Source organism: Macrobrachium nipponense, chromosome 28 (assembly GCF_015104395.2).
Source record: "Macrobrachium nipponense isolate FS-2020 chromosome 28, ASM1510439v2, whole genome shotgun sequence".
Taxonomy (NCBI): Eukaryota; Metazoa; Arthropoda; class Malacostraca; order Decapoda; family Palaemonidae; genus Macrobrachium; species Macrobrachium nipponense.
The window spans coordinates 23,370,921-23,384,545 of NC_087217.1; the positions used below are offsets into that span (position 1 = coordinate 23,370,921).

General features: G+C 35.2%; 1 long non-coding RNA gene across 1 annotated transcript; it reads right to left on the reverse strand.

The window, feature by feature from the left end:
• Window positions 1–581: 581 nt before the first annotated feature.
• On the reverse strand, window positions 582–1,369 carry LOC135201299 (uncharacterized). Its single transcript, XR_010311479.1, has 2 exons — window positions 1,139–1,369; window positions 582–743 (listed from the first exon to the last, which is right to left on the reverse strand). It is a non-coding gene; the product is annotated as an uncharacterized LOC135201299 (long non-coding RNA).
• Between the last annotated feature and the right edge of the window lie 12,256 nt (window positions 1,370–13,625).

Sequence of the window (13,625 nt, forward strand, 5' to 3'; positions counted from 1 at the left end):
GGTGTAGTCGGTACAGGTGATTGGAGCTTAAATAAAGACGAACGTAGTTTGTCTTGATAATTTTCACAGGCCTCCAATTCCTCCATCAGTTCACTTTCGTTTTCTTCAGAACTCCATTTTATACCCTGTATTTGAAGATCCAATTCCTTCAAACGTGCCATGTTATCAGTCAACTTAGACTCAAGTGCTAGCTTATCTGAAGCTTCAAGTAAGATGAACTGATCACGTCGATCAAACGACTCCGTAACAGACTTTCTTACAAACTTCCGAGAAGTTATTAATCTCTTCAGTTCAGTCATCTTGACTAATATATAAGTAATAATAGACCACAGTAAAACAATAAAATGCAGTACTAATATAAGTAGAAGTGTATAAACAGTAATCACAAAAAGTAACAAAGTAAATTTTATGCAAATTATCACCATGAACCCGAAACTTACCTCCGGGAAACACAGCCACCCACTCAACTTCCAGATCCTGTCACGGTCGCCTTGTATAAAAATGAGTTCTATACAGATTTTAATGATAAGGTAATTTATTAAATTTATAAGTTAATATAGGATATATTAAATAATAAAGTATAAGTTACAATGAATTTAATTGTAATGTATATCATCGAACCACAAAAATAAACTTCTGAATGACAAACAAACACTTGACGTGAACCATAAGGATAGGAAGTGAGTACTTGGGCTGCATCATCCGGAGGCCAATGAAATGAATCCGAAAGTATACAAACACATCTGAAATAGTGAACAAGAGGAAATCTTAAGATTTCATGTATGAACAGAATCGGACGCAACTACCCCAATGAAATAACAGCCCAAAAGTAAACAAGTAAAATGTAAAGTATATTTCTATCCCAGTAAACAAAACGTCAAAATGAGCGTAAAAACAAACAGAATTAAATACAATTAAATAGTAAATTGACTAATGAAATACAATCAAACAAAGTAACTCGAAGAATGAATGAGTATGTAATTCACGTATATTTAAGGTAAGTATAGGTAAGGTACGTATAAATTGGATAAGTATCGGTAATAACACACTTATCACATAAGCATCGATTAAAGCTGCAGGAATAAAAGTAAAGATCTGGACAGTTTAAAAAACAAAGAAAAAATAGCTTTTCTCTCACCTTGTTTTTAGTGTGATTTAGGAGATAGGTAAGCGGGTTCCCCTTTGGCAGGTCCGGGTCCAATGGTAACTTGATAGAATTATTCCATATTTGCGTAACACATGACCGTGATGCAAATGATAAGATCCATATGTCACTAAATCACTTCAAAGTTTAATCCACGGTAAGTATGACTGGAACTTCTGCTGAAGACTGCTGTTGTTAAGTTCTTGACAGGTACTGCCGGTTCTCCGTCACTCAGTAACCAAGAACATTTTCCGCATTAAAATTGGTGGTTTGTTTACGGCAATAACCGTTTAAAAGGATTAGACGAGAAAAGCTATTTATGAAAATTACGTTCATTTTAAAATTGACTAGTTAAGTAATTACATAGGTAAAGTACTTTAATACTGATGCCGTAGTGATAATGCATATTTTTTTTTTAACTAGTAAAATTGAAGGAATTAAATACATATTTTTCTACAATTTTTGCTTGATTATAGTTTAAATTCCAGTTTTGTCTGGTTGAAGACCCTGAATTCATAAATCAAGGGACTTCCTAAGGTCCCGGAAGTTTAGATTGAAGATAAATTTTTATAGTCTTAAGATAAACTACTGAGGTTTTTAGGTGTGGAAATTTTACATTTCTTGCCTAAATATCTGTACATATTTGAATACTTATGACTTTTGATACTGCTTGCTACTAGATACTTTTTATAAGAGTTTAGCCTTGGTAAAGGTTATAATTTGCTAAGGACATTACTTTTTATCTTACTAAATATCTGTACTTTTTTGAATATTTAACTCTTAACACTACTTGCTACTAGATGATTATTATAAGTTTAGCCTTAAAGTTTATAATTTCCAGGATATTAATATGTAACTGCGAAAAAATTTGATTATCCATAGCATAGTTTCGTTAATAGAATGAATTTTCGTGAGTGTTTTGCAGCTTTTAATTATTTTCGGAATAAACTCTGGATCAAATGTGGTGCTGAATGTCGACCCTTTTTCAGATCGCAGTTATAGATACGCGAACAAAGCCAGTGGAATTATCTGAATTCATGAAAAGGTAATTTTTTTAGTTTATACATTCATGAAGAAAAGGTAACTTTCTTTAAATTTATATATTCATGAAGAAAAGTAATTTTTAAGCTTATATTACTGTATCAAACTTTTTTTTTTTAATCTGCTTATTTGAGTATGTATCCTTTTGCCAAATATGAATTGTCACGTGATAATTGTTTTTAGTCACGTGATAGTTAATACTAGTAAAGTGATAATTGTGAAAATGTTTTAGTTACGTGATATTTTTAGAGTAACTTAGAATTATTGGGGAATCATTTTAAGGTTTTTATTTTGATCTGCTCTCACGTTTTCTTACGCTCTTTGGTTTGTTACGCCCTTCACTTGTTCCAGGTTTGATGTCAGGCCAGTGTGACTTGATAGCCAAAACGAGCGAGACTAATAATTTCACTTCGGAGGATTGAGTCAAAGAATCGGAATAAAATACTATATCCTGCTGCCGAAAGCGTATGTGGTCGTGATGGTGCTGGAATTTTAATATCATCATGGGTTGACCCGAAGTCCTTCAGAACTGTCTTTGATGATTAACGAGCCATGGCTCTTAAAACAATGGTAAATTTTTAATCTCAAATGTTATGGTTGTCAAAGCTAGGAAAAAATAGTAAATAGTAAATTGGGACTAATTATCTTTATCCTGAATATCTTGTGTGATTGAAAAATGGATGTTAATAAGTAATCTTCATCCTCCTGTTTTTTAAAGTTAACCTGAAAAGGGAAAGATAAAGGGGAAAGAAGATAAAGGGGAAAAGACGATAAAGGGGAAAGAAGATAAAATTTATGTAAGTTATTTTCCCTTATATAAGGAAAAATAGCTTATATGGGGAAAACATTGTTCTGGAGAGCTAAATACTGAAGTTACTACCTTAACTTTGGGAGGCCCAAAATAATTGGTGAACATTAGATTTTTAAAATCTGAATTTAGAGGTACTTTCTAGACTTAGCCTTTACTTTAAGTGCCCTTATTTTAAATGTCCTTGGATATCCATCCAACAATTAAATGTAACTATTATCTGTAGTAGGCTTTAATTTTTTGGCGAAATGTTGTTGCCATAGTATTGTACTAGAAGTGGAGAACTCCTATACTGTAAAAAGGGTAAAAATCCGTAGAAACTCTAGAAAATCCATAGTTTCCATGGTTAAAATAAGCTTGTTTAGAGTAAGTCTTTGAAAATTTAAACTGAAAGAAATTTAAACTCCAAAGAAATTTAAAATTAAGTTACGAAAGAATATTGAAAGGACTGTAGGGAACTGGTAGCTCTTAAGGTGGTTGAAGGTAGTAAGTTAGTACTGAATTCTAACTGAACATGGTACTGGAACGTTAACTGATAACCTCTGTAAGCTGTTGATCATAGCTTGTTGGTCATAGGTAGTCCACAATGTAGTGATGTGAATGTCTTGTTTTAGGTAGGTATAATTGCTTCATCTTTGGAGCCTTAAGGCCTGTCCACACGAACGGGCCTGTTCTGCGTGCTCCGGGGTTGACGGGCAAATTCTGGCGGGCATACGCGTGAATGTTGTCCACACGGGTGAGGCGATGAAGAGGTGGGCGTGCCCGACGATGCCAGTAGAGGCCTGTCCACATGACTGGGCCAGAGCGTTGGACCTACCCTCTAACGGGCACACTTGACGGGGAAACCGTCAAATTACCCGATGGGTCTTGTAGCAAAATCACCATGGTGGAGCCCGATGGCTTGAGCTTCGACCCTGGCAGACGTACGTTAACCATATACATTTCTTTCAACCATATACATTTCTTTTACACCATATTCTCTTCTTTTTCTTCTTTTTCACATCATACAAAGCAATTATCATGCTACACAATATCTTCTTCTTTGTGGTAGGCACCATGTTTATCGTACCACACTGAACACACTACTGGCATCGTCGGGCACGCCCACCTCTCCATCGCCTCACCCGTGTGGACAACATTCACGGGTATGCCCGCCAGAATTTGCCCGTCAACCCCGGAGCACGTCGATCAGGCCCGCTCGTGTGGACAGGCCTTTAGACTGGAGGTCGGCCGATCACGCCCGGTCGTGTGGACAGGCCTTAAGTTTTTTTTTTTTTTTTTTTTAAGTCTGACACTTGATAGCCTATAATTAGGCAGGTGGTGGTTAAGCAGTCTCTATCGTAATACTAAAATTACTGAACATTAACTTTGTCGAAGATGACTTGGTAACTAGTATACGTCAACTTCTGTTTAACACTAATATATTCAAAGATATGTTTTAGGTTACCTCGTCGGAAGTTGTTTGAGACGACTTTAGTATATTCTGATGTTTTTAAATTTCCCAATGCCTCGATATGCTGTCTGAGAAATTCAGAATAGGTCATTAGACTGCGTAACTAAGCATTGACTTAAAATAGGTTGTCTAGTTCAAACGTTTTAAGCTAAACCAGCTACGAGGAAAATTTAAACGTATACGAATACGTTTTAACACTAAGTTTGACGAAAGTCTGTAGCAGTTAGCGAGCGTGATTTTAATCTGCGGAGAACGCTATAATTTCTGAGGAAAAAAAAGAGTTTTTTTTATACTAAAAACTAAGTTTAACAACTCATCCATGGAGAATATTGCTATTAGCTTAAGAGATCTTGATTAATTTGGTGAGTTTTTATTAATTACAATAGCGAGAACGAGTGTGGTTAAGAAACAGGTGAATACAATAATTGGTTGGTTAAGTTAAGCCAAGGGATCATAGTTACAAAAGGAGCAAAAAGGTTAGTAGTTGTCGAGAGGAAGAAGGAATCAAGAATATAGGCCAAAGGCCAAGCAATGGGACCTGATTTTCGAGGTCAACTTGTTTCGAAAGTCAGGTCAAAGTAAAGTCATAATCGTCATCAACAGCTTTGTCAACGTTACCTGGATAAGGTAAATGATCTGTCATCAGAGGTCGTCTCCTTTCTATCTCTCGGGACTTCACACACACGCACACACACACACATACACACACACACACACACGCACGCAGACACGATGCAGACCGAAAAAGCATAAAACTCCCATTTTAAACTTAGATCAAAGAACCTTATTAAAGATTAGTTTGTGATTTTATCAGGGCCATTCTTCGAGGTTAATGAGAAGAAGAGAGGAAAGGACTGATGACGATCGGCTACCACTAATTAAAAATGGATTGGGCACCAAGTAGGGCACATAGGAGAGAGAGAGAGAGAGAGAGAGAGAGAGAGAGAGAGAGAGAGAGAGAGAGAGAAGGTTACGGAGTTTCTATTGTTGGCGTAGAAGGAAGGTTTAGTTTTCTTTTGAATCTATGGAAATTACTTCTTGTGATTAGTAGACATTTTGATAAATGTGGTTTTTTCAACTATCAGGCAAGGTTGGTTTCTATTTCTCCGGCTGATTGGCAGGATGATGATTGGCTAAGGATTGGTCTCAGTATTCCAATCTGCATGAGTTCGAATCCGCACTGTGACAAACATTTATATTCATTCATTTCTTCTCCGGAATTCACGGCATTCAGTGGAAGTTCGAATGTTATGACGAATTATATATATATATATATATATATATATATATATATATATATATATATATATATATATATATATGATATATATATATATATTTATACTATATGTGTGCGTGTGTATGTGCGTGTGCGCATGTGTGTGTGCTTACATAAGGAAGATTAAAAGCACAGCTCCACACACCAACATTACGAAAACGAAAGCCAACAACAGATTACGTCCGTTATGATATGTCTAGTAACGGAATAATTACCCGCTCTCCAAACTCTGAAATTTCACGTCTTGACCAAACCTGGAATTTTAACCACCTAAAAATTCGGGGGTCCTGGTCTGCCAGAAGCCTCCGCCTCAAATGGCCTCTAAAATTCGATCTTTACCGTCAGGGGATTATTTCCTCGTAAAGCCGTTAAACCCCAGATTGCTGTAAAATGCTCTCCAGAGATTAAATCAAAACCTATGTCTTTGCGACGCCATGATATTACGTGATGGGGGGTAGGGGGGAGGGGGGAATGGGTACGGGTGTGGATGGAGGTGAGGGAGATGAAGAAGAAAAATACGACGATAACTGAAGAGAAAGCAATACGTGGCGATAAGAATGTAATAAAGATTCCTACACAAATGAAGACATTAGAAAGATTCCTACACAAATGTATACCTGGATATATCGAATCCAAACTACATTCATGGTGGAATCCTTCTGGAATTCGTGGCTGTAATGAAAAAAAAAAACAGATAATAATGTTCATTTATACAAATGAAAAAAGGAATAAGAAACTAGAAGAAGGAGGAAAGGAACAGAAAGCGATAATACTCAAGCACCGAAGACCTACAAATGATCAAAACAAAACCCAACTTATTGCATACCATGTCCTCTTATCTTAGAGAGAGAGAGAGAGAGAGAGAGAGAGAGTCTTTAAATATGATGGAACCGCTGAAATACAAGAAGCTCCCCAGAAGGAAATGTCTTGTGTCTGCCATCCCAGGGGCTATCGCATCCACGCTTCCTCCCCTAATAACGGGTCCATTAGCCAGGGGATAACTTATATATAGGGGTTAGCATACTGAGGCTGAGAAGCCCCACCAGATAAGCATAAGAGGCTGGAAGTGGGGCGCTGTGGATGGGGTGAATCCAGGGAGGGAGGAGAGTGACCCTCTGGAACAAGGTATTATGCTGATGAAAGTTAGCTGATAATTTTTATAGGATTTTTAGGATGGAAGGAAGGCAGGATGTTCCGGAAGACTGCCTCGTTTACGGTATTTTTTTACTGGGTTCCGTATTTTCTCTCTCTCTCTCTCTCTCTCTCTTTCTCTCTTTAATTTTCCCTCATTTCTCTATATTAAAATAACTTAACATCGATGACTTTTACTGATTAAAACACTTTCTTTAGAAAAATATAATTTCTCTCTCTCTCTCTCTCTCTCTCTCTCTCTCTCTCTCGCTTTCGTTCTTCTCTATCCGTCCTGTCTGTCTGTCTGGTTCTGCTGTCTGTCTCTCTCTCTCTCTCTCTCTCTCTCTCATTTCTAACATAGTCAAATAACTGACCATCGATGATTCTTAATTGTGGAAAATTGACTTAAAAAGAAAACGAAATCCACTCGAATGGCTTTGGCATAAAACATTCCGGACATTTAATAATAATGTAACTGAAAACAACGAGAATTGAATTGAATTACCGGTAAACAAATATGTCTGTCACTGATGACTTTTTCCAGTTGGGAAATATGATGCCGGCGATGGAAATTGGGATTTTACGAACGATACAATTTGTGTTTGGTGGATTCTCTCTTGCGTTTGTTTAGGGGCGTTTCATTCCACCATCAGGGATCAGGTTGACGCAGGAAGTTATATTTTCTATTTGTAGTGATAACTTTCATTAATAATTTCCTTCAGTTGAAATTATCAATGAATTCATTTACGTGTCATGATTATTTATTTTAGACGAATTCGCTCGTTGTAACTCACTCGATTATTCTGGGTAGGAAATTCAATCATAAAACTCTACCTACTTCACCCTTCATTTCAATCATCATGTTTCTATTTCCAGGATTATTAATTTAATTATATGCTTATCTAATCAAACATATGTATAAACTTAATCATTATGATTTTTCACAAATTATCTTCTTTTTCATTTCGTGTTAATTTCCAAGGAACTAGATGTCATTAGATTTACTCGAAGGGAAAGAAAGAATAATAATAGGGGAATAATAAGTAACACCAATTATGTAGTGATGAAAACTGTATACATATATTAAAGGAAACGGTAAACAACTTGAAAGCAAAAGAGATAGACATCTTGAAATGTTATGCTTCGCTAACAGGATGTGGCTTCAAGAGATGGGTAGCTTAGTAGAGTTTAGTTTAGCAATATCTAAGTCGTTTTTAGATTAGTATGCCTGGTTATATATGAATGCCTTTAGTTTTCATTCATTATAGAAATATAGCTTTTTTCCACAAGTATCCTATTCTACTCATGTCTGGATCAAATTCAGTTCAGGTATAGACTTTCAAAGAATATTACTCGTATTTATTCAGTTTTTTTTTTTTTTTTTTTTTTTAAGTTCAGAGCAAGAACGTTGTTTTCCAAATGCAAAATTTGTGATTAGTTTCCCAAATGCTAACCAGTTTGAGATTTCCTTTCTACGTTTGCTCGTATAACTCGGGAATTTGGACAGGCCATTCAACGTAAAAAAAAAAAAAAAAAAAAAACAAAAAAAAAAAAAAAAAATAGACCTGGGAGGGAAAAAAAACGTAGAATCGCCTTTCGGTCAAATACATTTTGCTCTTTCGAATTTTGGTCAGAAGCCAATATACGTCATTTTTTATTCCCCCCCCCTCATTTTTTATTTTCCTCTCATGTGAGGCTTCCTTTTATGCATTGGACATTGGCAAGTCCTCATAAAAAAAAGTTAGGTTGTTCAAGCGAGCGATTAGAATTCCTTTGGCAGAGGAGATCCTTTTTCAAAGTATCGGAGGGTCCTCTTTGCATTTTCTGAAAGCTCTCAAAGGACGGATTAATTAGAATGGTTTGAGCAGCGAATATATTTCGATACGTTGGTGCTTTTTGATTCTCGAGAGCTCACCATCTTGACAGGAAATTTTGAAAGCAATATTTCCTATTTTCTTAAAGAAAGCACAGGAAAACTTTAACTAGTATAGCTTAATTTTTAAAAATTCAACAGTTAAAAGAAATATAAAACATTAAAAGGAGTCGAAACTAGTTTGGATAAGTCTCGATTTGCATTTAAAGTTAACTGATGAATATATATTGGACTAATTCCCTGGGTGGGCCTTATGGCTCTGAGGGACAAAAACTAGTAAAAATAAAGTTCCCACTTTTCGCAATCATTTCAAAAATATCGTTCATACTTTTAATGGATTAAACAACTATACCCTCCAAAGTTTTGACATTTAGAAATATCTTCTTATTTTCAGCTTAATCCCTAGTTGGGATAGCTGTTATGAACGAGACTTTTCCATCGGTTTTAGTCTTTAAGGGCTAATTTCATAATTTATTTTGGCAGATCTTATACGGAAGGATGCACTCACCGACTCCAGCCCCTCCCTATTTATCCGGGATAAGGCCTGCAATTTGTTGTGCTGGCCTCTCCCTCCCAACTCTCCTACCCTCTCTTTCTCTTCCCCGTCTCCTCTCTCCCCTTGTGAAAAGGCTAGGTTTTTTAATTTAGAAATGCATTAAGTATAATCCAACTAAATGCTAAGTTATATGTGGTCTCTTGACTTAATTTCATTTTAGGACTAAATGCTTCCTATGTGGTATTTTAGACCTGCAAATGCAATTGAAACATATTACAAACATTAATTTATTGGCCACATTCATCTTTATATTCTGTGAAATCAAATATTGAAAGCAAAGTAAAATTCTTGTTAGAGTCATTTCCGCAAATTCTTCGCGATAAACAGAAGTAATTATTGCAAAACGAAGAAAATAACAAATAAAAATAATTGACGATAATTATCGACATCCGATATCACTGTGACCAATAGTGTGGGCTGAACGCACGCTTCCACCAATCACGGACAGTCTCAGTGGTATCGACTGGTGACATTCACAGTCAGCGGCAAAATAAAAGGCGATTATTTTTTTTTAACCTAATATGCTGCGCGGATATTAACATAAAGATTGAACTGTCAAACACCACGACCAGACAAAGAAGAAAATATGCAAAACTACATTGCAGAACTCATTAATGAAACATTAAATGCATTTCAACAGAGTCGTCCCGGTGACGAGGCGTAGGAATCATTTCTGACCGAATTTGCAACATTTGTCATTTCCTCTATGGAGGTCCTGTGTGCAACATTTCCGTCTCTCTCTCTCTCTCTCTCTCTCTCTCTCTCTCTCTCTCTCTCTCTCTCTCTGTGATCAGAGAGGGTTGTACTACCTTATAATAGTAATAATGAAAGATATCCCACATCTGAAGAATTTTGGTGTTAATGTAGTTTTTAAAAACAATAAAGCAATGAAACAGGTACTTATAAAGAACTCCCCCGACAATGCTAAAGGATGTGTATATAAAATCCCGTGTAAGTCTTGTGATAACTTTTACATTGGTCAAACGGGGAAAGCACTGGAAAAAAGAATCGAACAACATAAACAATGTGTGAGATATGCACAGGGAAATAGCGGTATATTTTTACAAGCTAGTGAGAACAATCATGCTATTAACTGGGAAGGGGCAAAAAAGCTGGTGTGTTCTAATAATGCATTGGAAAGGAATATCATTGAATCTACTTTTATAAAAGAAAGTTACAACAATAATATGAACATCAGTCAAGGAATGTATAAACTTGATCCTTTAATATCAAAAGAAATTTGTAAACTGTTTAAAATTTTAAGGTATGCTGTAGAGATATATGAAAAATAGGATTATTATATTTGTAAACACAGTAAAAGGGGCAGTAGTGGTAATGAGATGTTCAACCCCGCCTCCCTGACACCTGTCAGGTGTGGACTTGTACCCTAAGCGGTAGTATCCCTTGAGAATTTATTGTAAATTTTAGCCTAATGATTTTTGAAAGCCACTCCTACCTTGACACATGCTTGTGAGTGGATCTGCAGTCTCAAACGGTTGTGTGTATGTTCGTCAGTACTGTCTTTGTAGTATATATACTCGTGAATTCTAATACTATGTATCAGTCCTTTGTCAATGGCTTGAAAATAAAGCCGAAGCCGGTCAAGACCTACACCCTGTCTCTTATTTTTCACCTGTGGATATGTGTGATAAATGAATCACGTGCTAAAGTGATTATAATCATATATATATATATATATATATATATATATATATATATATATATATATATATATATATAATTATATATATATATCTACATACATACTACATACATATATATATATATATATATATATATATATATATATATATATATATATAGACTAAATGTTTGTTTGCGTAGATGATGTAATTAACGAAGGCGGGACGATCTGGGGGTAATTGTAAGTTAATGATTTGAGTAGAAACCTAGTATGTGTGTATAGCTACATACATACATACATACATATATATATATATATATATATAATATTATATATATGTATGTATGTATGTATGTGTATGTATATAGATACACACATACTAGGTTTCTACTCAAATCATTAACTTACAATTACCCCCAGATCGTCCCGCCTTCGTTAATTACATCATCTACGCAAACAAACATTTAGTCTACCAGTTACCTGAAGCCTTGATAATCATATCAATTACTTCGATATTTATCCTCGAAATGTCATGAAACGGACTCCAAAGAGACTTAATTGCTTATGAAAGACCGCCATCAAAGGGTGAAGGAAGCAATTATGTAGCAATTATCATAATGACGATCAGTTATCATAATATGATTATTATTTGTTTTGGTACAGAATCCCAAAGGCCAGGGTTACTGCCTTCGACTTCCCGTTTGTTGTTGTTGTTATTATTATTATTATTATTATTATTATTATTATTATTATTATTATTATTATTATTATTATTATTATTATTTTTTCGGAAGGACACCTCTCGTAGTCAAGTTTTGTTAAAAATGGTTGCTGCTTCAGCACTATTATTCTTGTTACTCTCTACACGATTATTATTATTATTATTATTATTATTATTATTATTATTATTATTATTATTATTATTATTAATTATTATTATTATTATTATTTTATATTTTTGCTCTATCACAGTCCTCCAATTCGACTGGTGGTATTTATAGTGTGGGGTTCCGGGTTGCATCTTGCTTCCTTAGGAGTCCATCACTTTATTTACTATGTGCGCCGTTTCTAGGATCACACTCTTCTGCATGAGTCCTGGAACTACTTTAGCGTCTAGTTTTTCTAGATTCCTTTTCAGGGATCTTAGGATCGTGCCTAGTGCTCCTATGATTATGGGTACAATTTCCACTGGCATATCCCATATCCTTCTTATTTCTATTTTCAGATCTTGATACTTATCCATTTTTTCCCTCTCTTTACTCTTCAACTCTGGTGTCCCATGGTATTGCGACATCAATGAGTGATACTTTCTTCTTGACTTTGTCAATCAACGTCACGTCTGGTCTATTTGCACGTATCACCCTATCCGTTCTGATACCATAGTCCTAGAGGATCTTTGCCTGATCGTTTTCTATCACGCCCTCAGGTTGGTGCTTGTACCACTTATTACTGCAAGGTAGCTGGTGTTTCTTTCACAGGCTCCAGTGGAGGGCTTTTGCCAGTGAATCATGCCTCTTTTTGTACTGGTTCTGTGCAAGTGCCGGGCATTCGCTTGCTATGTGGATTATGGTTTCATTTTTCGTATTGCACTTCCTACATATGGGAGAGATGTTATTTACGTCTATCGTTCTTTGAACATATCTGGTTCTTAGGGCCTGATCTTGTGCCGCTTTTATCATTCCTTCAGTTTCCTTCTTTAGCTCTCCCTTCTGTAGCCATTGCTATGTGTCATCGCTGGCTAGTTCTTTAGTCTGTCTCATGTATGGTCCGTGCATTGGTTTGTTGTGCCAGTCCTCTGTTCTGTCTGTCATTCTCCTGTCTCTGTATATTTCTGGGTCTTCGTCTACTTTTATTAGTCCTTCTTCCCATGCACTCTTGAGCCACTCGTCTTCACTGGTTTTCAGATATTCCCCCAGTGCTCTGTTCTTCTTCTTCTTCTTCTTCTTCTTCTTCTTCTTCTTCTTATTATTATTATTATTATTATTATTATTATTATTGTTATTATTATTATTATTATTATTATTATTATTATTATTATTATTATTATTATTATTATTATTATAATTATTATTATTATTATTTTCTTTTTTTGGGCTATCACAGTCCTCCAATTCGACTGGGTGGTATTCAAATTGTGGGGTTCCGGGTTGCATCCTGCCTCCTTAGGAGTCCATCACTTTTCTTACTATGTGCGCCGTTTCTAGGAGCACACTCCTCTGCATGAGTCCTGAAGCTACTTCAGCCTGTAGGTTTTCCAGATTCCTTTTCAGGGATCTTAGGATCGTGCCTAGTGTTCCTATGATTATGGGCACAATTTCCACTGGCATATCCCATATCCTTCTAATTTCTATTTTCAGGTCTTGATACTTATCCATTTTTTCCCTCTCTTTCTCTTCAACTCTGGTGTCCCATGGTATTTTATTATTGTTGTTATTATTATTATTAGTCAGAAGGTGAACTCTATTCATATGGAACAAGACTACTTGGACCATTGACTTGAAATTCAAGCTTCCAAAGAGTACGGTGTTCATTTGAAAGAAGTAACAGAAGGTATAATTATTATTAATATTATTATTATTATTATTATTATTATTATTATTATTAATATTATTATTATTATTATTATTATTATTATTATTATTATTATTATTATTATTATTATTATTATTATTATTATTATTATTATTATCCAGAA